Source organism: Phalacrocorax carbo, chromosome 24 (genome assembly GCF_963921805.1).
Source record: "Phalacrocorax carbo chromosome 24, bPhaCar2.1, whole genome shotgun sequence".
Lineage (NCBI taxonomy): Eukaryota > Metazoa > Chordata > Aves > Suliformes > Phalacrocoracidae > Phalacrocorax > Phalacrocorax carbo.
The window spans coordinates 8050442-8077309 of record NC_087536.1 but is presented as its reverse complement, the minus strand read 5'-3'; the positions used below and the strand labels follow the sequence as shown (position 1 = coordinate 8077309).

At 51.7% G+C, this 26868-nt stretch overlaps 1 long non-coding RNA gene across 1 annotated transcript; it reads right to left on the bottom strand.

Annotated features, from left to right (window-relative positions):
- Positions 1–1047: 1047 nt before the first annotated feature.
- On the bottom strand, positions 1048–21701 carry LOC135317091 (uncharacterized). Its single transcript, XR_010376203.1, has 3 exons — positions 21667–21701; positions 21537–21577; positions 1048–1150 (listed from the first exon to the last, which is right to left on the bottom strand). It is a non-coding gene; the product is annotated as an uncharacterized LOC135317091 (long non-coding RNA).
- Between the last annotated feature and the right edge of the window lie 5167 nt (positions 21702–26868).

The following is a 26868-nucleotide window of genomic DNA, read 5'->3' as shown; positions in this document are numbered from 1 at the left end:
ACACCGTACACCAAGCATTACGCCCGACCCACCTCCAAGCCGGAACGCCCTTGAGATGTTCTCTGCTCCGCTGAAGCAGGAGCTCCCTCTCCCAGACAGCTACCGTCATCCCCTGGGAAGCCACAAAACACCGTGGGAATTCTTTTTCTCACCCACTGACAATGGCCGCTCAATCTAAAAGGGCCACACATCTTTTCCCCCAAAGCAGCAAGGCACTTTGACACATAAGCCATAGCCTCTCATCGCTCCCGTGCCACCTTGCCCTGACTCGACACCCCCGGGCAGGGCGGCTCCAAGCCAAGACACCACAACCACAGACGAACCCTACACGGAACGCCAACAACAACACACCTCAAAAAACAAGCCAAGTCACTCGGCGAGACCGACGACGCACGTACAGAAAACCTCCATCCGGGAAGAGCACGCGCAGAACCCTAGCATGCTCCTAGCGCCACGCCAGAAAACGACGACACCTTCGTGGGCGGGGACAAGCGCTTCCTCTCAAAACTGAGAAGATGGATGCGCAAGCAGCCCGCCTTCAAGACCTCAGCCCCTGAAGATGCAAGGAAGAAGTGCCAGTCCCTAAAAGCGACAGCTAGCGAGCAGAGCCGCTCACGCAGCCGGGAACGGCGCGGCACAAGACCACCGGCCAGAACCACCCGAGACGCCAAAACGATCCACGCCTGAAGCTTGCGACGCCAAAAGAGAAGCGCCCGATGGGCGCCGAGCCCACGACTAGGGCCTCGCCGGGCCCTAGTAACGCTGCCGAGGCACCTGCCTCGATCCTACGGAACAAAGAAAAACCGAGACCCGAGGAAGGTCAAACGCACCCAACACCAAACACACAGACGCGCTACACGACACGCACAGCCTGGAACCGCCCTGCCCGGGGCACGCTGCCGTCATATTGCAGAGGAACCCGCTCCGTTGCCCTGCTCAAAGGGGACCGCTTCCTAGACAACCCTCTCCCCTACGCTCTCTTTAAAACCCCTTCCTGCCACAGCCAACCGTGCCCCCCTTGCTCCCCCAACCCCTTCCCCAGCACCGTTGCCTCAACTTAGCTTTCGAGGGGCCAAGAGTCTCCCTCTTCCCTTCCTTCTGAAGGACAAGCACACGTCACTCCTCCAGTCACCAGCTGCCTCTTCGTCATCTGAAAAATAAAAACAATCACAAGCCCCACACAACAGCCCTGTCAGTCAGCATCCCATCGCTCTACAAAGACCTAGGCCACTGCATCTGTCTACCTCAGATGCGCCCAGCTGCTCCGCTCACCCGGCTGCTCCGTGCCCATTCCGGACGAGGAAGAACGCCACCCCCTGCGGCCCCTAGAGATACCACAGGACACACAAAGTTACCGTCGCTCTGCCAAAAAAGGAAGAACGAACCACACCAGCCCCGCGCCCCTCCCCTCTGCGACCCAGCTCACCTCAAACGCGCATCCAGGCCCAAGGGCAGCCGGCGCACAACCTGCAGAACCAGAGACAAACGCTTCCATTGAGTGGCCGTACGACACCTTGCTCTCAAACAACAGCCTGGCCTTCAACCCCCTCACCTCTCGGACCTCTCGGCGGCACGCGGCGTCTCCCCTCCGAAGCCTGCGGGCGGCACCTGCAAGAACCCAAGCAAAAAAGGACCCGCTCAGGTGCTGCGGGACTCTCAGGATACCCGCACCAACCCCCCCATCTCAGACACGCACCTTTCTCTCAACAGCTCACCTGCCTGGCCTCCATCAGATACGGTTGCCACCTTGAGGCTCGCCCACCACCTGCAAGAGCCAAACGCACGTTGCTCGCGACACCTCAGGACGAATCGCTACGCTTCAGCCCACCCGTCACCGCTCACCCTGTGCGATTCCCCTCCGGTGCCCGGATCCCGCTCAGCTCCTTGCACGCGCCCAAAGAAGAACACCATAACGGGCTCAGAGAGCCAACAGCCACATCTTCCTTCTAGATACACTGCACACCAACTCACCTGCTGACAGCACCGCCCTCCATCACCCTGCACGACTCCTCCCTCGGCACCTGCCAAACCGATGTCAAACAAGTCACCTGCATGCACGGCCACAGCTGAACCACGACACAGGTCTCGATTGCACGTAGGAACAGCCCTTGAGAGCTCAACTAGGGCGGCTCTTAAACATAAGCACAATACATCAGACATTAAGCCCAGCACACAGACAAACCACAACACCCTTGACATGCTACCTGCTCAGCTAAGACTCTAGCTCCCTCCCCCAGACACCTACGGTTGTTCCCTGGGGGCCCACAAAACCCAACAGGAATTACTTCCCTCACCCGCCGACGACAGCCAGTCGATCCGAGACGGCTGCAAAACTCCTTCCCCTCCTCCCCCACCCCCGCAAAGCCTGGGCACATCCCTAGATGCCAGCACCACCCACCTCGCCCTGACTCTCCATCCCCGGGCAGGGCGGCTCCAAGACACACACAGAACAACGCTACACAGAACGCTACAGGCAACGCACCCCGAAGGATGAGAGGCAGCTCTCGGAGAGAACGACGACACCCAGACGGAAACCCCCGTCCGGCAAGACCGCCTGCGGGACCCCGACGGTGACGTCGGCAGGCCCTACGGCAACACCAGAGAACGCCAACAGCTTCGTGGCCCGTGACAAGAGCTTCCTCTCACAACCGAGACGACAGACGCGCAACGAGCCCAGCTTCAAGACCTAACCGCCTAAGGACGCGAGGAAGAAATGCCAGTCCCAAAAACTCACAGCGACAGAGCGGCGCCGCTCACGCGGCCGGGAACGACGCCGCCCAAGACGACCGTCCGAGACGCCAAAACGATCCACGCCTGAAGCTTGCGACGCCAAAAGAGAAGCGCCCGATGGGCGCCGAGCCCACGACTAGGGCCTCGCCGGGCCCTAGTAACGCTGCCGAGGAACCTGCCTGGCTCCTAAAGAACAAAGAGAACAACCGAGACCCGAGGAAGGTCGGCGACACCCAACACAAAACACACACACGCTGCACAATAACACACACAGCCTGGAACACCCCTGCCCGGCACACGATCCCGTCACATTGAAGAGGAACCTGCTCCTTTTCCCTGCTCTCAAAGGGGACCGCTTCCCAGACAGCCCGCTCCGCTGCACCATCCTTAAAACCCCTCCCTCCCCCAACCCCTTCCTCAGCACCGTTGCCTCAACTTAGCTTTCAAGGGGCCGAGAGTCTCAGTCCGCCCATCCTTCAGATACGGCTCACCCACCACCTGCAAGAGCCAAACGCATGTTGCTCACGACCACCTGCAATGCGACACCTCAGGACGAATCGCTACGCTTCAGCCCACCCATCACCGCTCACCGTAGCCTTCGCTGAGGTCTCATCACCACACTGTGTCTCTCCACAAAGCCTACATGGAGCATGTGCAAAAACTTCAGGAAGAAGATACATGCTACGATATTACCCACAACAGCAACCTACCCACGCCGAATCCCATTCTCACACATCTTTTCTTTGACAGCTTGCCTGCCCAGCCTCTGTCAGTTCCAGCTGCCACTTTGAGGCTCACCCATCACCTGTAACACACAAGTAACACAGGTCACTTTTACCTTCGCTATCAACACAACACCTCAGAAAGAACCGCTACTTCAGCACACCAATCACCTCTCACCTTGATCCACTCCCCTCCTGTGTCCAGCTCACACTTGGCTCATTCCTACCGCCTTCTAACCCCCCAAAACACACTGCAGACTCATTCAGCCGTCAGTCACATCTTCCTTCTATATACCACACACTGGCCTACCTTCTTACAGCATTTCCCCGGCTTTCCTCTGTCACCCTGAACAACTCCTCCTCTGCCTCTGGAAAAAAAGGACATGGTGGAAGTCACCTGGATGCACAGCAATAGCTTAACTGATCCATAGGTCTTGCTCCCATGTAGGAATACCATGTAGAGCCCAACTACCACCTGCCATTAAAAGACATACGGCAACTCAAGCATTACACCCTATACACGTACACACCTGAAGACCGTTAGGATGTACTCTCAGCTAGCACTCTTGCTGCCAGCTACAGTCATCCCCTTAACATCTACAAAATACTACTAAAGTTACTGACCTTTCCCATTGCTTTTGGCTATTGGCTCTGCACAAGGCTACACAGGGTTTTACAGAAGTCTATGGATATTAACTATCCACTTGTATCGCTCTTCTTTTCCTAAAGAAACAGCATATATAAATTCCCATACATAAAAGCATACAGAACACTCACCCTAACCCCTACCACATCTTATCAATACCCTTAACAGTTAATGTCAACACCTTCTAGATTACACGAGAGTTTATGAAAATAATTTTAAGATTCAATAAAGTTGAGAATTCCAATAATAAAAAGAAACATACTCAAAACTAAAAAGAAAAAATAACAGAACAACATACTATCAAGCCATCTTACCACACCTGAACCTCCAATGCAGTATTAGATAAGGAAAAACATATAAATTTAGACACAAATGATCTTTCAAATTTAAATGCCACTAACCCTTATTGAGTTCTAAAAGCCTTACCTCTCACAAGCATCTGCATGTCTTTAAATATCAAAACATACCTATCCAAAAATATTTAAACAGCTCAAAACTTACAATTAAGTACAAGAACACCAAAGCACCCACACTGGAGAAACCCAGGAGGAAAGTGAGCTCCCTCCCCAGAGGCTGTGGCTCATATACCCCGGGCCCTGCCCACCACCCTTCCCACAATCACCTGGGAAAGGGGAGGGGTGAACCACCACAGGGTATAAAGGCAGCTGAAGGAACAGCAGGGAGCTTTCTCAAGTGCTTTATGTTAACAGCATGGAAGAAGACAAAAAGAGTGGTTCTTACTGTAATTGTACTACTATTTGTTTTTCTTCACCTACGTGTATTGCATCAGCAATGTGGCCAGGTAAGAAATTAAACTTCATTTTCCTGGGATGTATACAGGGAAAAACCATGTCTTACTAATTTATATAGAAGAGCAGCTCCTGGATTATAATAGCACCATTAGTTGTATGTTTTACTTTTCTGTAAAACAGAAGAATTATACAATTATGGTTCATTTCTAGCAAAACCACACATACTATCTATATACTAGCAGAGCTATAGTCTAGATATGACTGAATGGCAAAGTGAATTAAATCTCTGGCTCAAATGAGATTATTTTCTATAAATCACTGATAATTCAGAGTAATTTCGACACTCTGATTTCCTTAAGACACTGATAGCAGTCTCAAAGGACAAAAATTACAAAAGGGAAATACAGGAATGGTATCAAAAGTTATATGAAGTGTCCTAATGAGCATATAAGCAGCTAAATAAAGAATAAATGGGGAAGTGCAATAAAAACTCATTGAGACGTGTGTTGCTAAAAATAGATCCAGGCTATTGATTCTCCAAGAATCTCAAGAGAAGGTCAGAGCCACCCGTAGACATTTTTGGGGTACCAGATACCAAAGAGAAACATACTATAAGACAGAAAACAAATTAATTACTGTGGAGTACAAAGATGGCTTTAGGAAAGGTCCTGGCAGAACAAGAGGCGTTGTCACAGGGATAGGAAGAGTTTCTAATGGACCAGAGAAACTAAAGCAGTGGTGAGAATGCAGGAAGCTCAAAAGGGAATTGACCAAACTAACAGATATTCTCGGGGGAGCTGGAACGGGGGGCGGCAAAGAATTGAGGAAAGACAAAAGTGATCGGGGTAACAGATACCGACTCAGGAATAGAGCTGGAGGGTAAAGAGGGGTGAAAAGTGCCCTTCTGAGCTAGAACAAAGTCCTGGGCTATCTCTATGAGGGGATGTCTCATGGGAACTCAGCAAACGGAGCAGAGGAGTCCCGAGGGAGCCCAAGACACCAAAGCAGCCTTGGAGCGGGAGCCTGAGGAGAGTCTAGGAAAGGACTGTGACTAGGATAGAAGATGTCCTGAGGAAGGCAGAGAGACAGAAAAGTATTTGGGGATGTGACAATTACATCCAGAGGGCATCTGAGCTCAGTAAACGCAACGTGAGAAAGCCAGGGAACAAATGGAGGCACAAACAGGAGGAAGAAAGGACAGAATGACTGCTGTGCGCAGCATATACAGACTCAGGAAATCTTCAGATGGTGAGAGAGGGGTGCGAGTGCCGCGGCAAAGCTAAAAGCGCGCAGAATGCGACCTCAAAGGGGCCGGTAGGTGTTGCGGTGCCCTGAGGGGTCCCGGATGAGGCGCAGAGACAAAAGAATGCTCTGGGAAATGAGGATACGGTCTGGAGGGGTGTGACCAAATTACAGATCTCCTCAGGAGCCGGGGACCGGCTGGAGGTACCGTAGTCAGCAGACGGTATGCTAAGAGTGCTCCGAGGCACAAGCAAACCCGACGACTGGGTTCAGAGATAACAAGGGAAGACCAAAGTCTGCTACTGAGCTAAAACAGGGTTGGGGGATGAAAAGGGGCTCTCTGGACACACGGTGACTGGGAGCAGAAGGGTCACGAAAGGCTCGCGGGATAAGAGATTGAAAAGGAGAGTAAATGCTACCAAAATGCTGTGGAGCACGGGGAAGGTCTCGGGAGGCATCCTAGATGGCATAGAAAAGAAAAAGATTGCTCTTTTTTGGGAACAGATGTCTTGGAGAGGTGCAATTGCAACAACAATGTGCTGCTGGGGAACGTCTAAGATGGTGAGGTAAAAGGCCTATGAGGTAGAAGACGACATTTTAAAAGCTGCGACACTAACAAAAGACAAGAAATTATTCAAGTGTTAATACAGCCAATGGATAACATTAGGCAGGGGAGTTAAAACCTGATAGTAAAGAAATAGGGAAAAACATAAAACACCAAAGGCCAAGTGACTGGGAGATGTAGGGGGAAAAAAAAAAAAAATCAAGTGTGGGATGTTAGAAAAACAAAGAGAAAAATGAACAGACGGACAGGAAACTGAAACGGGAGCGGAAAGAAAGTTAAAATGCAGCAGTACTAATGAAAGACAAGAAATAATTCTGAATAATTCTGAGAAACAGCAAAGGGAATAAAAGCAGACAGAACATTTAGGAAGCAAGAGATTAGGAAAAGGAAGGGCAAAAATAGATAGGGACAGCCATCTAAAAGAGACAGCAAATTTTAAAAGCTGTGACGCTAAGGGAAGAGAAGAAATAATTTTAAAAAGACAGCAAAGGGAGAAAAAATTGGCATAGAAAAGGTTTAAAAAGCAAGGGGGGTTATGGAAATAAAGATAAAATTTAAAACATAGGGACAGCAAACAGATGGATGAAGAAAACTGGTGAAGTGATGGTGTTAAGGGAAGACATATACTTGAAAGAAAACAGAGCAAAATAAGCACAGGAAACGGGCTAAAGGAAGAAATCTAAAAAGTGACAGGGATTAGGGAAACCTAGAGCAAACTATTAATAATAGGGATGGAAAATCAAAAAATATTATAAAAGCAAAGGTACTGCTACTAAGGACAAGAAATAACTAAAACATAAAGACACTAGATAAAATTGTACAAAATTTTAGAGGCAAATACGATTCAAGAAATGAGGAAAAAAATTAAAAATAGCAACGGTCAAGTAAAATGGAAATGTAGAAAGTAAGTGGAAAAAGCAAGGTCATTAGTGAAATAGAAGAAATAACTTTTTTTAAACTTCCAGAGGAATGAGAGTTAACTTATAAATAACATTTAAAAAGGAAGGACTTATAGGGAAATAAAAGAAAAAATTAAAATTAAAACAGAGACGGTAACCTAGAAGGGAGGTAGAAAGGAAATGGAAAAAGCGAGGGTGCTAAAGAGAGACGAGAAATAATTTTGCAAAGACAGCAAAGAGAACTGAGGTTGCTGTAGAAAGAAAGCCTAGCCAGCAGTGCGTATTAGGAAATAAAGACAATCTTATGCAATAAGGACAGTGACCCAAAACAGACGTGAAAAGGAAATGTAAAAAGCGAGAGCGCTATGAAAATAATTGAGAAGTAACACCGGCAAATGAGACAAAAGTAGGAAAGTTTAAAAGCCAAGGGATTAACAGACAATAACAACTAAAAAATAGTAATAGAAATAAATGACAGACATAAAATTTTAAAAGCGATGGTGCTAAGGAAAGAGCTGAAAATGAACAAATGACCACAGTAAAGGTGATAATAGTACACAAAAAGAACACGATAAACGCAAGGGTGGTTAGGGTACCACTGGAAAAAAATTAAAAGGGATTGAATAAGGAGTTCAGCTATCTCAAAGGGGGAAAAGCATTCTTCCTTGGGAATTTGCAGGGCTCGGGGAGGCGGCTTTAAGGGAGACTTGGAGGGGAAGGGATATAGCCAGGCTCGCTAAAGAAGAGCCTAGGGGCGGCGTGCCGAGCTCGAGGGTGAAATCGATATCCCACCTTGAGCAGGTCTACCCCGATGCACGCAGCATAGATGCCGTAAGGCAGTAGATAGAAGCTGTTGTGCGGCGGGATAGCTTTGATTTTCTTGCCGTCGCAGACATCGCAGAATCATAGAACGGTCTGGGTCAGAAGGGACCCACGAGGATTAGAGTCCAACTCCTTTCCCTGCACAGGACAACCCCAAATTCACCCTATGCCTCTGATGGTGTTGCCCTAGTGCTACTTGATTATTGTCAGGCTTGGCGCTGTGCCTGCTTCCCTGGGGAGCCTGTTCCATGTTCCGTGGCCCTCTGAGTGAAAAACCTTTTCCTAATACCCACCCTAAACCTCCCCTGGCCCATCCTCCTGCCATTCCCTCAGGTCCTATTGTTGGTCACCGGAGAAAAATGATTGGCACCCCCTCCACCCCTTGTGAGGAAGCTGCAGAGGGAGATGAGGTCTCCCTGTCTCTAGGCTTAATAAACCAAGTGACTTTAGCTGCTCCTAGTGCGGTTTCTCACCAGATGCGGTGGGATGCCTCGTATGATTCGAGTGCTGTGACGGATGGCTCTAATCTCTTACGAAGGGTTAGGCAAGGAAGGAGATGTGGTGGGGTGGCTCTGTATGTTACGTACTGTTTTGGCTGTAGAGAGCTCAATGATTGGGAGGATGAGGTTGATGGCTTATGGGTAAGGATGAGGGGAAAGGCCAACAAGGCAGATATCCAGCTGGGGGTCTGCTGTAGACCACCTGACTGCAATGAAGAAGTAGCTGAAGAATTCTACAGGCAGCTGGCAGAACTCTCCCAGTTGCTACCCCTTATTCTCATGGGGCACTTGAACTTACCAGATGTCTGCTGGAAAGAAAACGCAGCAGAGGAAACTGTCTAGGAGGTTCGTGGAGCACGTGGAAGGTAACTTCCTGATGCAGCTGGTAAATGAGCCTACTGGGGAGGTGCCTCGACTGACCTGCTCTTTAGAAACAGAAGGACTGGTGGGAGATGGGGGGGTTGGAAGCCATTTTGCGCCTAGCGACTGCACCCTGATAGAATTCCTGATGCCTGGCAAAATAAGGAAGGGGGGGCTGGCAAAATCTATACCGTGGACTTGCGGAGGGCAGGCTTTGGAGTCTTCGGGACGCTGGTTGAAAGGGTTCCTTGGGAGGAAGTCCTGAAGGGCTAAGGGGTCCTGGAAGGCTGGACATTGAAGAAGGAAATCTGGAAGGTGCAGAACCAGGTTGTCCCTGTGTGCAGTAAGACAAACGGGCAGGAAGATGACAGGCCTGGCTGAACGGAGAGCTTTTGCGGTGGCTCGGGGGCGGGGGGGAAAGGAGAGTTTACTGCTTTTGAAGAATGGGTAGGCAAGTCAAGAACAGAACACAGAGCTTGTTATGCCAATCGGAGAGCAAACCAGGAAGGCAAAAGCCCAGCTAGAACTCAACTGGCCACTGTTATTAGAGATGACAAAACATGCTTTTACATATATGCTAACAGAAAGAGAGCCAAAGAGAATCTCCAGCCTCTACTGGGGGCCGGGGTGGGGAATGCTGCCACTGAGGACTAGACTGAGGTACTTGATGCCTTCTTGGCCTCAGTCTCTAGTAGACTGGCTGTTTATCACCAGGGTAGTAATGGGTCACCTTCAGTGTGCTCACCAGGCATGTACAGGATGACCAGGGGATCAGGCCCAGACACTGCAGGTTCTGCCTGACCAACCCAGTCTCCTTCTATGACCAGGTGACCCACCCAGTGGATGAGGGAAGGGCCGTCAATGTTAGCTACCTGTACTTCAGTAAAGCCTTTGACACTGTCTCCCACAGCATTCTCCTGGAGAAGCTGGTGGTTCCTAGCTTGGACAGGTGTACTCCTTGAGTACAAAACTAGCTGGATGGCTGAGCCCCAAGAGTAGTGGTGACAGAGGTTAAACCAAATTTGTGGCTGGTCATGAGCGCTGTTCCCCAGGGGTCAACTTTAGGACTAGTCTTGTTCCATGTCTTTATCAATGATCTGAATGAGGGGACAGTGTGCCTTCAGTAAGTTTGCAGATGATACCAAGTTGGGCGGGAGTGTTCATCTGCTTGAGGGTAGGAAGGCTCTGCAGAGGGATCTGGACAGGCTGGACCCATGGCCTGACGTCAACTCTATGAGAATTAACAAGGCTGAGTGCCGGGTCCCGTGCTCGGGTCACAACGACCCCATGCAATGCTACAGGCTTGGGGAAGAGCGGCTGGAAAACTGTGCAGCGGAGAAGGACCCGGGGGTGCTGGTTGACAGCCGGCTGAATGTGAGGCGGTGGTCTGCCTGGGTTGGCAAGGAGGCCGATGGGGTCCTGCCTTGTATCAGAAATAGCGTGGCCAGCAGGAGTAGGGAAGTGATCCTACCCCCGACTTGGCACTGGTGAGGCCGTACCTTGAGTATCATGTTCCCTTTTGGGCCCTTCAGTACAAAAAGGACATTGAGTAGTTGGAGTATGTCCAGAGAAGGGCAACAAAGCTTGGGGAAGGGTCTGGAAAACAAGTCTTATGAAGAGCAGCTGAGGGAACTGGGGTTGTTTAAGTCTGCAGAAGAGGAGGCTCAGAGGAGGTTGTAGTAAACTGGGTGTAGGTTCCTTTTCCCAAAGAGCTGGCGATTGGACAAGAGGAAATGGTGTCGAGTTCCATCAGGGAATGATCAGATAGGGTATTAGGAAAAATTTCTTTACCTGAAGAGTCGTCAGGTATTGCAACAGGCTGTCCAGAGAGGTGGGGCAGTTGCCCTCCCTGGAGGCGTTCAAAAGATGCGTATACGTGGCACTTTAGGACGTGCTGTAGGAGGCATGGTAGTGTTGGGTTGATGATTGGACTCAATGATACCACAGGCCTTTTCCAACCTTATTAACTCTATTAAAAAAAAGTCACCTTGATAAAATATTTTAAAAGCAATGGGGTGCATGACCAACAAATAACCCTTAAAATTAGGGATTGGCAGCTTCGTAAAACTAAACCTAGAAAGAGAATTTTAAAAGCAATGGAGTAAGGGTCAGACAGGAAAAAGTAAGAAATAGGGTCCGCAAACTAAATCAAAATTGAAAAAGTGATTTAGTTGAGGACAGGCAGGAAGAAACAAACGTGGATGCAGAACTGAACGTAGACAGACAGCGCAAATGTAAAAATCAATGGGGTTCTGGCCATGTGGGTAGAAGTTAAATATCAAGAGAGGGAGACAGATAGATGGCCACAGAGAAAGGCCGTAGGAAGAGCAAGCCAGGGCAGAGCAGAGGGAGTCACTGAAATGGAGATAGGTTGCTGGGTAGAGGCAGACCTAGAAATGCAATTTTTACAGGTAATAGGGAAGAAAGAAATAATAGCAGGTGTGGAGCCAGAAAAGGAGAGGTATAGAAAGGACACATAGAAGGTGATGGGGTGCAGGGCAGTGTTGGCAGAAGACCAAAAAGCTTTGGTGAGCTGTGCAGCCTGAGAAGGAGACAGAGGCAGGGACAGGCAAGGAGGCAGACAGACACTGGGAAAAGCATAGCAGGGATAGGCCCAGGTGCATGGGAGGAGCTGTGCGACTCACTGCAGCTCCTGTCGTGGGCAGGACACCTTCACAGCCCTGAGGTTTCTCTCTCTCCCTCTGCCCCTTCCCCCTCCACAGTGCTGGCTGCCCAAACCATGCCCCTCCCGGAGCAGGAGGCGGGTGCCCCGACACTCCTCTCCGACCATGTTTCCTGGACGCACGGGGGCCAAAGCACATAGCCAACAGAGCTGCTGATATCCTGTTACCTTGTGCTGGTGGCGTGCTCTGGCTGGGATGGATCCTTCCTTGCTCAACGACACGCTGTTCCTTGCTGGAGGCAGCTGCCTGTGGAACACCCTTCCTGTCACTCCTCAGCCAGCTCCTGCAGGCAGGAGTGTCCAGGCAGCCCTCTCCCCAGCTAGAGCCCCTTGGCACAGCAGGGCCAGCCCTGTCCTCGGACTCACTGGCTGCATCCAACAGCACATCACCTTCTCCCTTGGACCCAGCTGCAGCCACTCACCCCGAAGCCCAGGGGCTGCAAACGCATCTGGGAATGCGCAGGAGGCAGCGAAGCCTCGTCCCTTCACGCGCGTCAGATATTGTTGCAGTGAGCTGGCTACCAGGGTCAGCACCCAAAAGCAGTGTGACAGAGGAAAAAGAATAAATAGGGAGGAAGGACAGCGGAAAGAGCTGGAACAAGGCACATGGGAACAAGAAACAAAGAGGTGAAGCGTACAGGGCAGAACTGGCAAAAGAGCAACACCTTTTGGGGCACCAGAGAGGTAGGTGGACCAGAATCGGGGATTTGGGGGTGCATTAGTGCTGTGGCAGCAGCTCTCGCTCTGCGAGCGCAGCCCTGCAGGAGCAAGTCACCAACTGGGAGGATGGGCCCTGACTTGGAGAGGAAAAGGAAAAGGGATAAGGGGCAGCTTTAGAAAGCGCTTTTATAACTTCAGTACGTATGAAGGGGGGTTGAGCTTCTGAAACCATTCTATAAATAGTGTTGTAAAAACCCTATATAGCAGAGATATTTACACTGAAGTATCTACTTAAATAGATATTAAGTTATCAAACATCTATGTATTCCCTAAATATACATATGTTTACACTATCTATTGTGACTATATCTATATACATCTATAGAACATTTATACATCTATTTAGACATACCGATCAACACTTTTATCAGAACTTCTATTTAGCTATCTGTTTAAACTTACATATATTATCACTAATTTTACACTTCTCTATTTAGACTGAGATATCTACTTATCTCTATACCTGTTTACGCTTATTTTATTATCTTTATTTAGATTACATAGGATATCTAACAGAAGGGTTGGACTAGATGATCCCTGAGAACCTTCCAACCTGTGACCCTGCGGTAGGTTTATTATAGAACACACACTAAATTCAGATAGCTTTATCCAGGCAGACGACTTCTTATATATTTTGAAAACCAATATTAACTTTAAAAGTTTTTTCTTTATTTATAAGTTCTTTGTACTATGCAGTAGGTAAAAGGTTTTTTTAAATTTTTTATATTCCAATTAGAAACATGTACAGGCTCTTAAAATATAAAAAACTTGTATAGACATAAAATAATTTTTTTGTGCATTTTAAAATCTATATAGAGGAAGGAATTCAAAATAGGAAAAAAAACCCTTTTCCTTTATTGCAATGTCACACACCCATACTTATAGTTTATAATATTTAATAATCCCCCCCACCTCTTTGGGGAGGGACCCCCCATTAGCAGGATTCCTACGCACAAAATTCACCCAACACATGATATTTCAAAAGCACAACAGTATTTATTGCTCTGTTAGAGCCTTGCAGAAGCAGTTACTAGCATATTGTTTTCCCCTCATCAGAGTCTGACCAACCCGACTATGCCCGAGACACCGCTGAGCAGGAGGGTGACCGTGAGCAAGGTCATCGCGGAGAAGGGAGGTAGGCGTGGCACCTTCAGGGTGTCCCCTGTGGTTCCCAGAGTGTGCTCTGTCTCCCCCCCCTCTCTGCCTTGAGCCGCCCCTTTTTATACCCCCAGCAGATTCAAGGCAAAAGAACTGCCTAGACGTTGCCGCACGCGTGGCCGGCGCATGCAACAAGGCCTGCCGGGTACGTGCTCTGCCAGCTAACGGCGGTTCTGGGGTTGCAACAACATATTGTGCAATGACAATCCTCCGCTTCCCCCCTTCGAGGTTGCGTTCTCACAGCTGTGTTCAGCTTGTGATTCTTCCACTGTGGCCCCACACTGACCACCATCTAACATCCCTCACGCACCATCCCCCCTCACCTGCTCCTCTGCTGCATCATTTCCCCCACACATAGTTGACATTAGTGTGCCCCGAGTAACAGGAAGCAAGCATGGGTGGGGACGTATTTACTGAGCATACCGAGATGCTTTCATCAAGATGTTGGAAAAACAAAAATCTTACTATATGTCACCATATTAAAAAAATTGGAGCAGATGAAAATACAAACTGTTGTCAGCCTAAGGCATAGTATATCAGTTCAGTCAAAGGAGGTTTCTAAGTAAATGGATCAGCTTGAAACACAACACATCCTTTACAGCTTAAGTGAGTAGAACACTTGAAAACACTATTAACAGCTATTTATACTAAAAATCTGATCAAAATGGTACCACACTAAACATTCTTGCTGGTGTTAGAAAAAGCCTCATCCCTTCCTTACGGCACTGCTGCAGGGAGATAACCCTATGAGACTGCAGGGCAATGCTATAGCGTAACAAGAATCTATGCTTACCGATTCACCACCACAGCTACAGCTCTTTCGCTGCTGCTGCACATCATGCTTACGCAATGAAGCCCAAAGTGTCAAACCTAAAGGAATAAAATAGGGGAACTCAGCTGCCCTTCTGAAGGCAGGCTGCCTGGGGTGAGGGGGGCAGCTGTGCGTCGGGGCACAGGGCAGCCAGGCAGACCAGATGCCAGCGGCTGCCCTGCAAAGGAGTTGTGCGCTGCTGAGCCTTGGGCTTCGTTGGCTTGGCAGCGCCTCGCCTCGCCTCTGCACTGCCAGGACCCTGCTCTGCTCATCCAGCATATAAACACAAGGCTTCAGCGAGCACGCAACAGGAGAGCAGGGTAAGTGAGGGCATGTCACCAAGAAAAAACCCACACAGGAGAAAACCTCATGCAGGAGGCCCATTTCAGTGGAAGGGAGGGCACAGACACATGCAGAGGAAGGGTGGGGGAGGAGACAGACACTGCTGGACAGGAGCATGTCTGGGCAGACATGCCATGGGGAACGTGCATGGGGATGACTGACACCAGGGGGTCCCCCCAGGATAATCCACAACAGGCAACTCACCTGGGATAACCTGCAGATGATGATCCGCTCCAGATAACTGATGCACTGCAGAAAACCCGTTCCAGACAAGCCCCAGAAATGCCCTTCCAAATGCAGGTGTTTCACACCTAGTAATCTCCAAATTAGGATTTTCATGTTTTTTTTTTTTTTTAATAGGGTTGGGTTGGTCAATTATTGCTTTGGGTTTTTTTTTTTTGTTATCTTTGGGTTGTGTTGTTTTCCATTTTGCTGGGTTTCTTGGGGATTTGTGGGTTGGGTCCTTTTTTTTTTCCCCATAATATAAAACTTGGGGTTGTTCTTCAAAAATATTGTACAAAGTGGGGGGTGTGTGTGTTTTTGAACCACAAAAATAGGTGATTTTCAGTTTTTGTCGATGAGAGTGGCTGGTCCATGGGTTTCTTCATGTGGAGTCCGCTTTCCGCACATCAGGTAGGGGGCTGGGGAGTGACAAAACAATCTGTAAGATTGTGAAGTAGGTATGTTTGTTCAGCGCTGGGCAGCACGGGGGGGTAGTCCCACCAAAGTCATGCGCGCCTGTGTGATAGTTTGTCTTCCATTTCTATAGTAAAGCATTACAGATACATACAATTTCCCAATACGCCTATAGATATGCATGACCTTTCCCCACGTCGTATTAAAATTAGCCAAAAAAGTAGTTTCCATAAATCTTTCCCAACTGAGCTTGCACAGTGCCTCCTCGTGGTGGTGATCGGGGGTAGTAAAGATGAAGGCTGCTGGCTCCTCTTCATCACCGCTAGTAACCTTTTGGTTTTGCGCAGACTCAGTTATCTCTTGACACTTGTCCAAACTACTGTTTTACCTGGTTCTTTAGACAATTTTCTATCCTTGTCAGGAATTTGTCCTTCGCAAGTGGATTCCAGGCCTCCTTGCTAATTATTTTACACAGCGGCTAGATAAGCGTTCCGCAACAATTAACTTTCAGCTGGATAAGCATTCAGAGATAGAACAGTTAACTTCTGGTTTTGCATCTTAAGAGCCCCTTCCCCCCAGCCATTTTCTTGCTTTCCAGCTGCACAAATCCACCTGGAGTTGACTCTTCCAGTTTTCTTTCCCCCAAAACTGTTTGGGTTTTTGTTTAGTGTTTTTCTCTTTGCTTTGGTTCCACCACCCCCCACCACTGCAGACCCAGACTCGAAAGGTTTGGGATTCTTTTGTGCCCTGGCAGCAGCTCCCACTCCGCATATGCGGCCCCATAGGGGAAAATTCCCATTTGGGGGAATCAGGCCCACACTGGGATAGGAAAAGGAGAAGGCGAGAGGGGCAGCATTTGAAAGCGCATTTGTATCTTCAATTGATGGGGGGAGTTGAGGGGGGTTGTCCAATTTGTCCAGTTTATAAATCCTGTGTATAAATAGGGTTTCTTTGCATTTTAAAAACCTTATATAGCATAGACATTTACTTTTCTGACACTTTCATCTTTTTCACCTTCTCTATTTAGACATCTACTTACAATTACATGTATTTAGACTTATTTATTTCACTATATATATAATCTCTATTTAGATTAGACATCTACTTAGACTATGTAACACACCGTAAGTGTAGATGCTCACTCTAGTCAGACTTCCTTCTATTTTGAATTCCTTCATAAATCCTTTTTCTTCATTTTAAACTCCTTTATTTTTTATTTTAAATATATGTAGACAGGCGAGTTACTTTTGTATTTTAAAATCCTGTATCTCAATGTAGAATTCTTTCTATCCTAAAATCCCTTTATACATCTATAAAGTAATAATACTTTTCAATATATATAAAATAAGAAAAATATTTTAAGCCAACGTGGGTGTGAGGCACTGAATTAGAGAAAACCTCTTAATAGACCCCTGAATTTTCAGGCATTTTTGGGCTGCAACCCCCCTTTTTGAGGGGGGGAACCCCTAGATGACCCACACACACACACACTGACCTGCTCCTCTGATGCATTATCAGCTCCCCCAGTGACACTGGGGTGCCCTGCATGACATCATCACCCCCCCAGGACTCCCCCTATTTTATTATAGTAAGGTTGGACTAGGGGATCCCTGAGGTCCCTTCCAACCTGAGATTCTGTGATTCACCCCCAAGAAGGGCACTAAACAAGGGAATCTGCTCCAACCTGCAGCTCATTAATAGTGTCATTTACAAAGGTACACACACCCACCCCCCAAAAAAAGGGGAGCTCTGCTAAAATCTAAAAGGTGGGGCAGCCCCCCAAACAGCTGCAGCCCCCCCAGCCCCTGTCCACAGGCTAGCGGCCGCCCCACGGCGGAGCGGGAGCGTGCCAGAGGACGGTGTCACGTCTCTCTCGGGCTCTGCTCGGCCACGCTCCCGCGCTGGGACGGGCTCCCCGGGGCGACAAACAGCCCCGGTCCCTGGGGGCCCCGACTCTCCCCACCAGGCAGCCCTCGCGGCCGCACCTGCGGGGCACCCGCTGGAGACAGAGCCGGGAGCCCCCAGGCAGAGGGATGGCCCCTTACCTTCACCACGCTTAACGACCGGCAGGCAAACCCGGGCCGGGGGGCATCTCTTGAGCATCACGAGACACTGAGAAGACATCTGAAAAACAGAAAGCCCAAACTATATTTCAGCACGTGAATAAAATAGCACAGAAGAAAATGGAGGAGCTCAGTCAGCACAAGGGATAGGAAGGAAATTGAGCCGCAGCAAGATTCTGGGCAAACGGGTCATGTCAAAACACAACACCTCCTTTAAAAGCTAGAGGGACTGGAACACTTGAAAACGGTATTAAGACTAACCGATACCATTTTGAACAGATTCTTCGCGTAACACTGAACGCTCTGGCTGGTGCTGGAAAACGTCTCATCCCTTCCTTACGGCACCGCTGCGGGGAGATAACCCCGTGAGGCTGCGGGGCAAAGTTGTACCGTAACCGGAACCTCCGCTTACAGATCCACCGCAGCAGCTACAGCCCTCGCCCTGCCGCCGCACGTCTTGCTGCCTGGCTCCATGAAGCCTGAAGCGAAGCGTCAAACTTGAAAGAGTAACGTAAAAAATTAAGAATAAATCTCAGTAATTCACTTTGTGCTGAGAAGGCGGGCGCGTGTTTACGCACATCCAATATGAGCGTCTAGGCTCTGAAAGCTTTCCATTTTCCTTCTGCGTTCATTTAACTCGCACAGCCGTTCACACCCGCCATAAGATTATCTATCTCCAAAATACACAGCAGCAACGTGACTGGGGGGTTTTGGCGTGTTATGGAGTCGGGAGGGACGTCCGCCCAGCTGCCCCGCCCGAGAGATGCTGCTGAACTGCCAGGGAAACGCGCATCGAAAGCGAGACTGAAATAAAATACTTAAGAGCGCTCCCTCAAAATACCGGCGGGAAACCACCACCCCCCCAACATTCATTCGCCCCTCACTAAATATTTACAACAAATACCTACCTGCTTAAGTACACCTAATAAATCGTACGCTACATCTGCTTGGCAGTTACAGCTGAAACAGCGCAAGTCACATCGTAAATCAGACGCTGTTAGCTTTTTTTAAACTTTCATTTATGATAGAAGAATCAGTGAGTGAAGAGATCCCCGATACGGTTTTACTTCTTTTGGGGAAAAAAATAATACCACAACAAAAACCCACGCAAATCAAATCCCCAGTGTTGCAATACATGGGGCTACCAAGAAGGACCGGCAGATATGCTAATGCGTTTGGCTGTACCGAAGCATGCAGGGGAACCGTATTTTTATGGGATCTCGACTGTTACAACTGAGAACCCAAGCACTACCAATGCCATCAACCTTTGGAGTATGTGCTGTGCTTGGATCTCCGCAAGGACCATTGAGTTTTTTATCTTAAAAAAAATAAAAAAAGCAGTACTTCAAGTCTTGTGCTGATGAGTTCTACTGACAAAGACATTGTCTCTAAGATGCACTCTGAGATATTTCTTATTCAGTGAGGTTGCATTCTATGAACTTGCCATCAATTTTTCAAAATCTCTTCCTAACGAAAGTCACACTGTGGGGCTTTCAGATGGGTCAGATTATGAACCTTTCACAACAAGAAACACACCAGCTAACCAGGATATTCTTGCAGCGGCCAGGTGCCTCTTCATCATGTAAAAAAGAAAAAAACCCAGAGCCAGCAATAAGTATCACACGGGTCAACACAGATCTCTTCCAGAGCACCCCCCTCATCAAAAGGAACATGCCCATCGGCTCACCTGCTCTGCACAGGTTCCAGCATCACACCCCGCTTCCGTCATCGCTTGTGGCACCAAATGTATCAACACACAGTAAACTACCGTTACGCTCGTGAGAAATCACCGCCCCGTGACTTCCTCGTTACTACCCAGCTCGCTTCTAATGCTCATACGCCGTTCCAAAGACGGCCCACGTGTTACCTACAAAACTGAAGCGCTCAACACTGGACCACAGCATTCTCTGATCTTAGATGCTGGCCGCTGCCCCACCTTCTCAGACCTCTCATAGGCATGCGGCACCTGCAAAAAGCCAAGTGAAAAGGCACCTCCTGAGATGCCGCCTGATGCCACAGCCTGCCCGCACCAATCCCCATCTTGCACTCCTTTCCCTCGACAGCCTTCCACCCGGCCTACATCACTTCCAGGTGCTGTGTTCAGCTCGCCCGCCATCCGTAACACCCAAGTGACACGCGTGGCTTATAACTTCCCCAACAACACAACACCTCAGAAAAGAGCTGCTACTTCAGCCCACCAATCACCACTTGCCTTGCTCGACTTGCCTCCTTTGCTCATTGCTACGCTACTTCAAAACCAAAGCGAAAGACAAACACAAGGAGCAACGGAGTCATAGAGCCATCGGACACATCTTCCCTCTAGCTACACCACACACCAACTCACCTGCTGACAGCGCCTCGCTCCATCACCCTGCACGACTCCTCCCTCGGCACCTGCCAAACCGATGTCAAACAAGTCACCTGCATGCACGGCCACAGCTGAACCATGACACGGGTCTCGATCGCATGTAGGAACACCCCCTTGAGAGCCCAACTAGGGCGGCTCCTAAACATAAGCACAATACATCAAACATTAAGCCCAGCACACAGACAAACCACAACACCCTTGACATGCTACCTGCTCAGCTAAGACTCCAGCTCCCTCTCCCAGACACCTACGGTTCTTCCCTGGGGGCCCACAAAACCCAACAGGAATTACTTCCCTCACCCGCCGACGACAGCCAGTCGATCCACGACGGCTGCAAAACTCCTCCCCGCTCAAAGCCTGGGCGCATCCCTAGATGCCAGCACCACCCACCTTGCCCTGACTCTACATCCCCGGGCAGGGCGGCTCCAAGACAAACGCAGAACAACGCTACACAGAACGCTACAAGCAATGCACCCCGAAGGATGAGAGGCAGCTCTCGGAGAGAACGACGACACCCAGACGGAAACCCCCGTCCGGCAAGACCGCCTGCGGGACCCCGACGGTGATGTCGGCAGGCCCTACGGCAACACCAGAGAACGCCAACAGCTTCGTGGCCCGTGACAAGAGCTTCCTCTCACCACCGAGACGACAGACGCGCAACCAGCCCAGCTTCAAGACCTAACCGCCTACGGATGCAAGGAAGAAGTGCCAGTCCCAAAAAACTCACAGCCACAGAGCGGCGCCGCTCACGCGGCCGGGAACGACGACGCCCAAGACGACCGTCCGAGACGCCAAAACGATCCACGCCTGAAGCTTGCGACGCCAAAAGAGAAGCGCCCGATGGGCGCCGAGCCCACGACTAGGGCCTCGCCGGGCACTACCAACGCTGCCGAGGCACCTGCCCGGCTCCTAAAGAACAAAGAGAGCAACCGAGACCCGAGGAAGGTCGGAGACACCCAACACAAAACACACACGCTGCACAATAACGCACACAGCCTGGAACCGCCCTGCCCGGCACACGTTCCCGTCACGTTGAAGAGGAACCTGCTCCTTTTCCCTGCTCCCAAAGGGGACCGCTTCCCAGACAGCCCGCTCCGCCGCGCCATCCTTAAAACCCCTCCCTCCCGCAACCCCTTCCTCAGCACCGTTGCCTCAACTTAGCTTTCAAGGGGCCCAGAGTCCCGGTCCACCCATCCTTCAGAAGAACAAGCGCACAGGCAGCCCACTGCATCGGTCCTCCAAGTCCCAGCTGCCTTTTCATCATCTAAACAAAAACAACAAAAATACACACACCGCCCCGTCAGTCAGCATCCCGTCACTCAACAAGGACCTACCCCCGCAACGTCCCCCACCTCACGCGCACCCGGCTGATCCGTGCCCATTCCGGACAAGGACGAACGCCACCCCCTGCGGCCCCTAGAGATACCACAGGACACACAAAGTTACCGTCGCTCTGCCAAAAAAGGAAGAACGAACCACACCAGCCCCGCGCCCCTCCCCTCTGCGACCCAGCTCACCTCAAACGCGCATCCAGGCCCAAAGGCAGCCGGCGCACAACCTGCAGAACCAGAGACAAACGCTTCCATTGAGTGGCCGTACGACAGACACCTTGCTCTCAAACAACAGCCTGGCCTTCAACCCCCTCACCTCTCGGACCTCTCGTCGGCATGCGGCGTCTCCCCTCCGAAGCCTGCGGGCGGCACCTGCAAGAACCCAAGCAAAAAAGGACCCGCTCAGGTGCTGCGGGACTCTCAGGACACCCGCACCAACCGCCCCCATCTCAGACACGCACCTTTCCCTCGACAGCTCACCTGCCTGGCCTCCATCAGATGCGGTCGCCACCTTGAGGCTCGCCCACCACCTGCAAGAGCCAAACGCACGATGCTCACAACCACCTGCAACGCGGCACCTCAGGACAAATCGCTACGCTTCAGCCCACCCGTCACCGCTCACCCTGTGCGATTCCCCTCCGGTGCCCAGATCCCGCTCGGCTCCTCGCATGCGCCCAAAGAAAAATTACCACAATGGGCTCGTAGAGCCAACAGCCACATCTTCCCTCTAGCTACACCACACACCAACTCACCTGCTGACAGCGCCGCCCTCCATCACCCTGCACGACTCCTCCCTCGGCACCTGCCAAACCGATGTCAAACAAGTCACCTGCATGCACGGCCACAGCTGAACCATGACACGGGTCTCGATCGCATGTAGGAACACCCCCTTGAGAGCCCAACTAGGGCGGCTCCTAAACATAAGCACAATACATCAAACATTAAGCCCAGCACACAGACAAACCACAACACCCTTGACATGCTACCTGCTCAGCTAAGACTCCAGCTCCCTCTCCCAGACACCTACGGTTCTTCCCTGGGGGCCCAGCCCACAAAACCCAACAGGAATTACTTCCCTCACCCACCGACAACAGCCACTTGATCCAAGACGGCTGCAAAACTCCTCCCCGCTCAAAGCCTGGGCGCATCCCTAGATGCCAGCACCACCCACCTTGCCCTGACTCTCCATCCCCGGGCAGGGCGGCTCCAAGACACACACAGAACAACGCTACACAGAACGCTACAAGCAACGCACCCCGAAGGATGAGAGGCAGCTCTCGGAGAGAACGACGACACCCAGAAGGAAACCCCCGTCCGGCAAGACCGCCTGCGGGACCCCGACGGTGATGTCGGCAGGCCCTACGGCAACACCAGAGAACGCCAACAGCTTCGTGGCCCATGACAAGAGCTTCCTCTCACCACCGAGACGACAGACGCGCAACCAGCCCAGCTTCAAGACCTAACCGCCTACGGATGCAAGGAAGAAACGCCAGTCCCCAAAAAACTCACAGCCACAGAGCGGCGCCGCTCACGCGGCCGGGAACGACGCCGCCCAAGACGACCGTCCGAGACGCCAAAACGATCCACGCCTGAAGCTTGCGACGCCAAAAGAGAAGCGCCCGATGGGCGCCGAGCCCACGACTAGGGCCTCGCCGGGCACTACCAACGCTGCCGAGGCACCTGCCTGGCTCCTAAAGAACAAAGAGAGCAACCGAGACCCGAGGAAGGTCGGAGACACCCAACACAAAACACAGACACGCTGCACAATAACGCACACAGCCTGGAACCGCCCTGCCCGCCACACGTTCCCGTCACGTTGAAGAGGAACCTGCTCCTTTTCCCTGCTCCCAAAGGGGACCGCTTCCCAGACAGCCCGCTCCACCGTGCCATCCTTAAAACCCCTCCCTCCCCCAACCCCTTCCTCAGCACCGTTGCCTCAACTTAGCTTTCAAGGGGCCCAGAGTCCCGGTCCACCCATCCTTCAGAAGAACAAGCGCACAGGCAGCCCACTGCATCGGTCCTCCAAGTCCCAGCTGCCTTTTCATCATCTAAACAAAAACAACAAAAATACACACACCGCCCCGTCAGTCAGCATCCCGTCACTCAACAAGGACCTACCCCGCAACGTCCCCCACCTCACGCGCACCCGGCTGATCCGTGCCCATTCCGGACGAGGACGAACGCCATCCCCTGCGGCCCCTAGAGATACCACAGGACACACAAAGTTACCGTCGCTCTGCCAAAAAAGGAAGAACGAACCACACCAGCCCCGCGCCCCTCCCCTCTGCGACCCAGCTCACCTCAAACGCGCATCCAGGCCCAAAGGCAGCCGGCGCACAACCTGCAGAACCAGAGACAAACGCTTCCATTGAGTGGCCGTACGACAGACACCTTGCTCTCAAACAACAGCCTGGCCTTCAACCCCCTCACCTCTCGGACCTCTCGTCGGCATGCGGCGTCTCCCCTCCGAAGCCTGCGGGCAGCACCTGCAAGAACCCAAGCAAAAAAGGACCCGCTCAGGTGCTGCGGGACTCTCAGCATACCCGCACCAACCGCCCCCATCTCAGACACGCACCTTTCCCTCGACAGCTCACCTGCCTGGCCTCCATCAGATACGGTCGCCACCTTGAGGCTCGCCCACCACCTGCAAGAGCCAAACGCACGATGCTCACAACCACCTGCAACGCGACCCCTCAGGACGAATCGCTACGCTTCAGCCCACCCGTCACCGCTCACCCTGTGCGATTCCCCTCCGGTGCCCAGATCCCGCTCGGCTCCTCGCATGCGCCCAAAGAAAAATTACCACAATGGGCTCGTAGAGCCAACAGCCACATCTTCCCTCTAGCTACACCACACACCAACTCACCTGCTGACAGCACCGCCCTCCATCACCCTGCACGACTCCTCCCTCGGCACCTGCCAAACCGATGTCAAACAAGTCACCTGCATGCACGGCCACAGCTGAACCATGACACGGGTCTCGATCGCATGTAGGAACACCCCTTGAGAGCCCAACTAGGGCGGCTCCTAAACATAAGCACAATACATCAAACATTAAGCCCAGCACACAGACAAACCACAACACCCTTGACATGCTACCTGCTCAGCTAAGACTCCAGCTCCCTCTCCCAGACACCTACGGTTCTTCCCTGGGGGCCCAGCCCACAAAACCCAACAGGAATTACTTCCCTCACCCACCGACAACAGCCACTTGATCCAAGACGGCTGCAAAACTCCTCCCCGCTCAAAGCCTGGGCGCATCCCTAGATGCCAGCACCACCCACCTTGCCCTGACTCTCCATCCCCGGGCAGGGCGGCTCCAAGACACACACAGAACAACGCTACACAGAACGCTACAAGCAATGCACCCCGAAGGATGAGAGGCAGCTCTCGGAGAGAACGACGACACCCAGACGGAAACCCCCGTCCGGCAAGACCGCCTGCGGGACCCCGACGGTGACGTCGGCAGGCCCTACGGCAACACCAGAGAACGCCAACAGCTTCATGGCCCGTGACAAGAGCTTCCTCTCACCACCGAGACGACAGACGCGCAACCAGCCCAGCTTCAAGACCTAACCGCCTACGGATGCAAGGAAGAAGTGCCAGTCCCAAAAAACTCACAGCCACAGAGCGGCGCCGCTCACACGGCCGGGAACGACGCCGCCCAAGACGACCGTCCGAGACGCCAAAACGATCCACGCCTGAAGCTTGCGACGCCAAAAGAGAAGCGCCCGATGGGCGCCGAGCCCACGACTAGGGCCTCGCCGGGCACTACCAACGCTGCCGAGGCACCTGCCCGGCTCCTAAGGAACAAAGAGAGCAACCGAGACCCGAGGAAGGTCGGAGACACCCAACACAAAACACACACGCTGCACAATAACGCACACAGCCTGGAACGCCCCTGCCCGGCACACGTTCCCGTCACGTTGAAGAGGAACCTGCTCCTTTTCCCTGCTCCCAAAGGGGACCGCTTCCCAGACAGCCCGCTCCGCTGCACCATCCTTAAAACCCCTCCCTCCCCCAACCCCTTCCTCAGCACCGTTGCCTCAACTTAGCTTTCAAGGGGCCCAGAGTCCCGGTCCACCCATCCTTCAGAAGAACAAGCGCACAGGCAGCCCACTGCATCGGTCCTCCAAGTCCCAGCTGCCTTTTCATCATCTAAACAAAAACAACAAAAATACACACACCGCCCCGTCAGTCAGCATCCCGTCACTCAACAAGGACCTACCCCGCAACGTCCCCCACCTCACGCGCACCCGGCTGATCCGTGCCCATTCCGGACGAGGACGAACGCCACCCCCTGCGGCCCCTAGAGATACCACAGGACACACAAAGTTACCGTCGCTCTGCCAAAAAAGGAAGAACGAACCACACCAGCCCCGCGCCCCTCCCCTCTGCGACCCAGCTCACCTCAAACGCGCATCCAGGCCCAAAGGCAGCCGGCGCACAACCTGCAGAACCAGAGACAAACGCTTCCATTGAGTGGCCGTACGACACCTTGCTCTCAAACAACAGCCTGGCCTTCAACCCCCTCACCTCTTGGACCTCTCGGCGGCACGCGGCGTCTCCCCTCCGAAGCCTGCGGGCGGCACCTGCAAGAACCCAACCAAAAAAGGACCCGCTCAGGTGCTGCGGGACTCTCAGGACACCCGCACCAACCCCCCCATCTCAGACACGCACCTTTCCCTCGACAGCTCACCTGCCTGGCCTCCATCAGATACGGTCGCCACCTTGAGGCTCGCCCGCCACCTGCAAGAGCCAAACGCATGTTGCTCACAACCACCTGCAACGCGACCCCTCAGGACGAATCGCTACACTTCAGCCCACCCATCACCGCTCACCCTGTGCGATTCCCCTCCGGTGCCCAGATCCCGCTCGGCTCCTCGCATGCGCCCAAAGAAAAGTTACCACAATGGGCTCGTAGAGCCAACAGCCACATCTTCCCTCTAGCTACACCACACACCAACTCACCTGCTGACAGCGCCGCCCTCCATCACCCTGCACGACTCCTCCCTCGGCACCTGCCAAACCGATGTCAAACAAGTCACCTGCATGCACGGCCACAGCTGAACCACGACACGGGTCTCGATCGCATGTAGGAACACCCCCTTGAGAGCCCAACTAGGGCGGCTCCTAAACATAAGCACAATACATCAAACATTAAGCCCAGCACACAGACAAACCACAACACCCTTGACATGCTACCTGCTCAGCTAAGACTCCAGCTCCCTCTCCCAGACACCTACGGTTCTTCCCTGGGGGCCCAGCCCACAAAACCCAACAGGAATTACTTCCCTCACCCACCGACAACAGCCACTTGATCCAAGACGGCTGCAAAACTCCTCCCCGCTCAAAGCCTGGGCGCATCCCTAGATGCCAGCACCACCCACCTTGCCCTGACTCTCCATCCCCGGGCAGGGCGGCTCCAAGACACACACAGAACAACGCTACACAGAACGCTACAAGCAACGCACCCCGAAGGATGAGAGGCAGCTCTCGGAGAGAACGACGACACCCA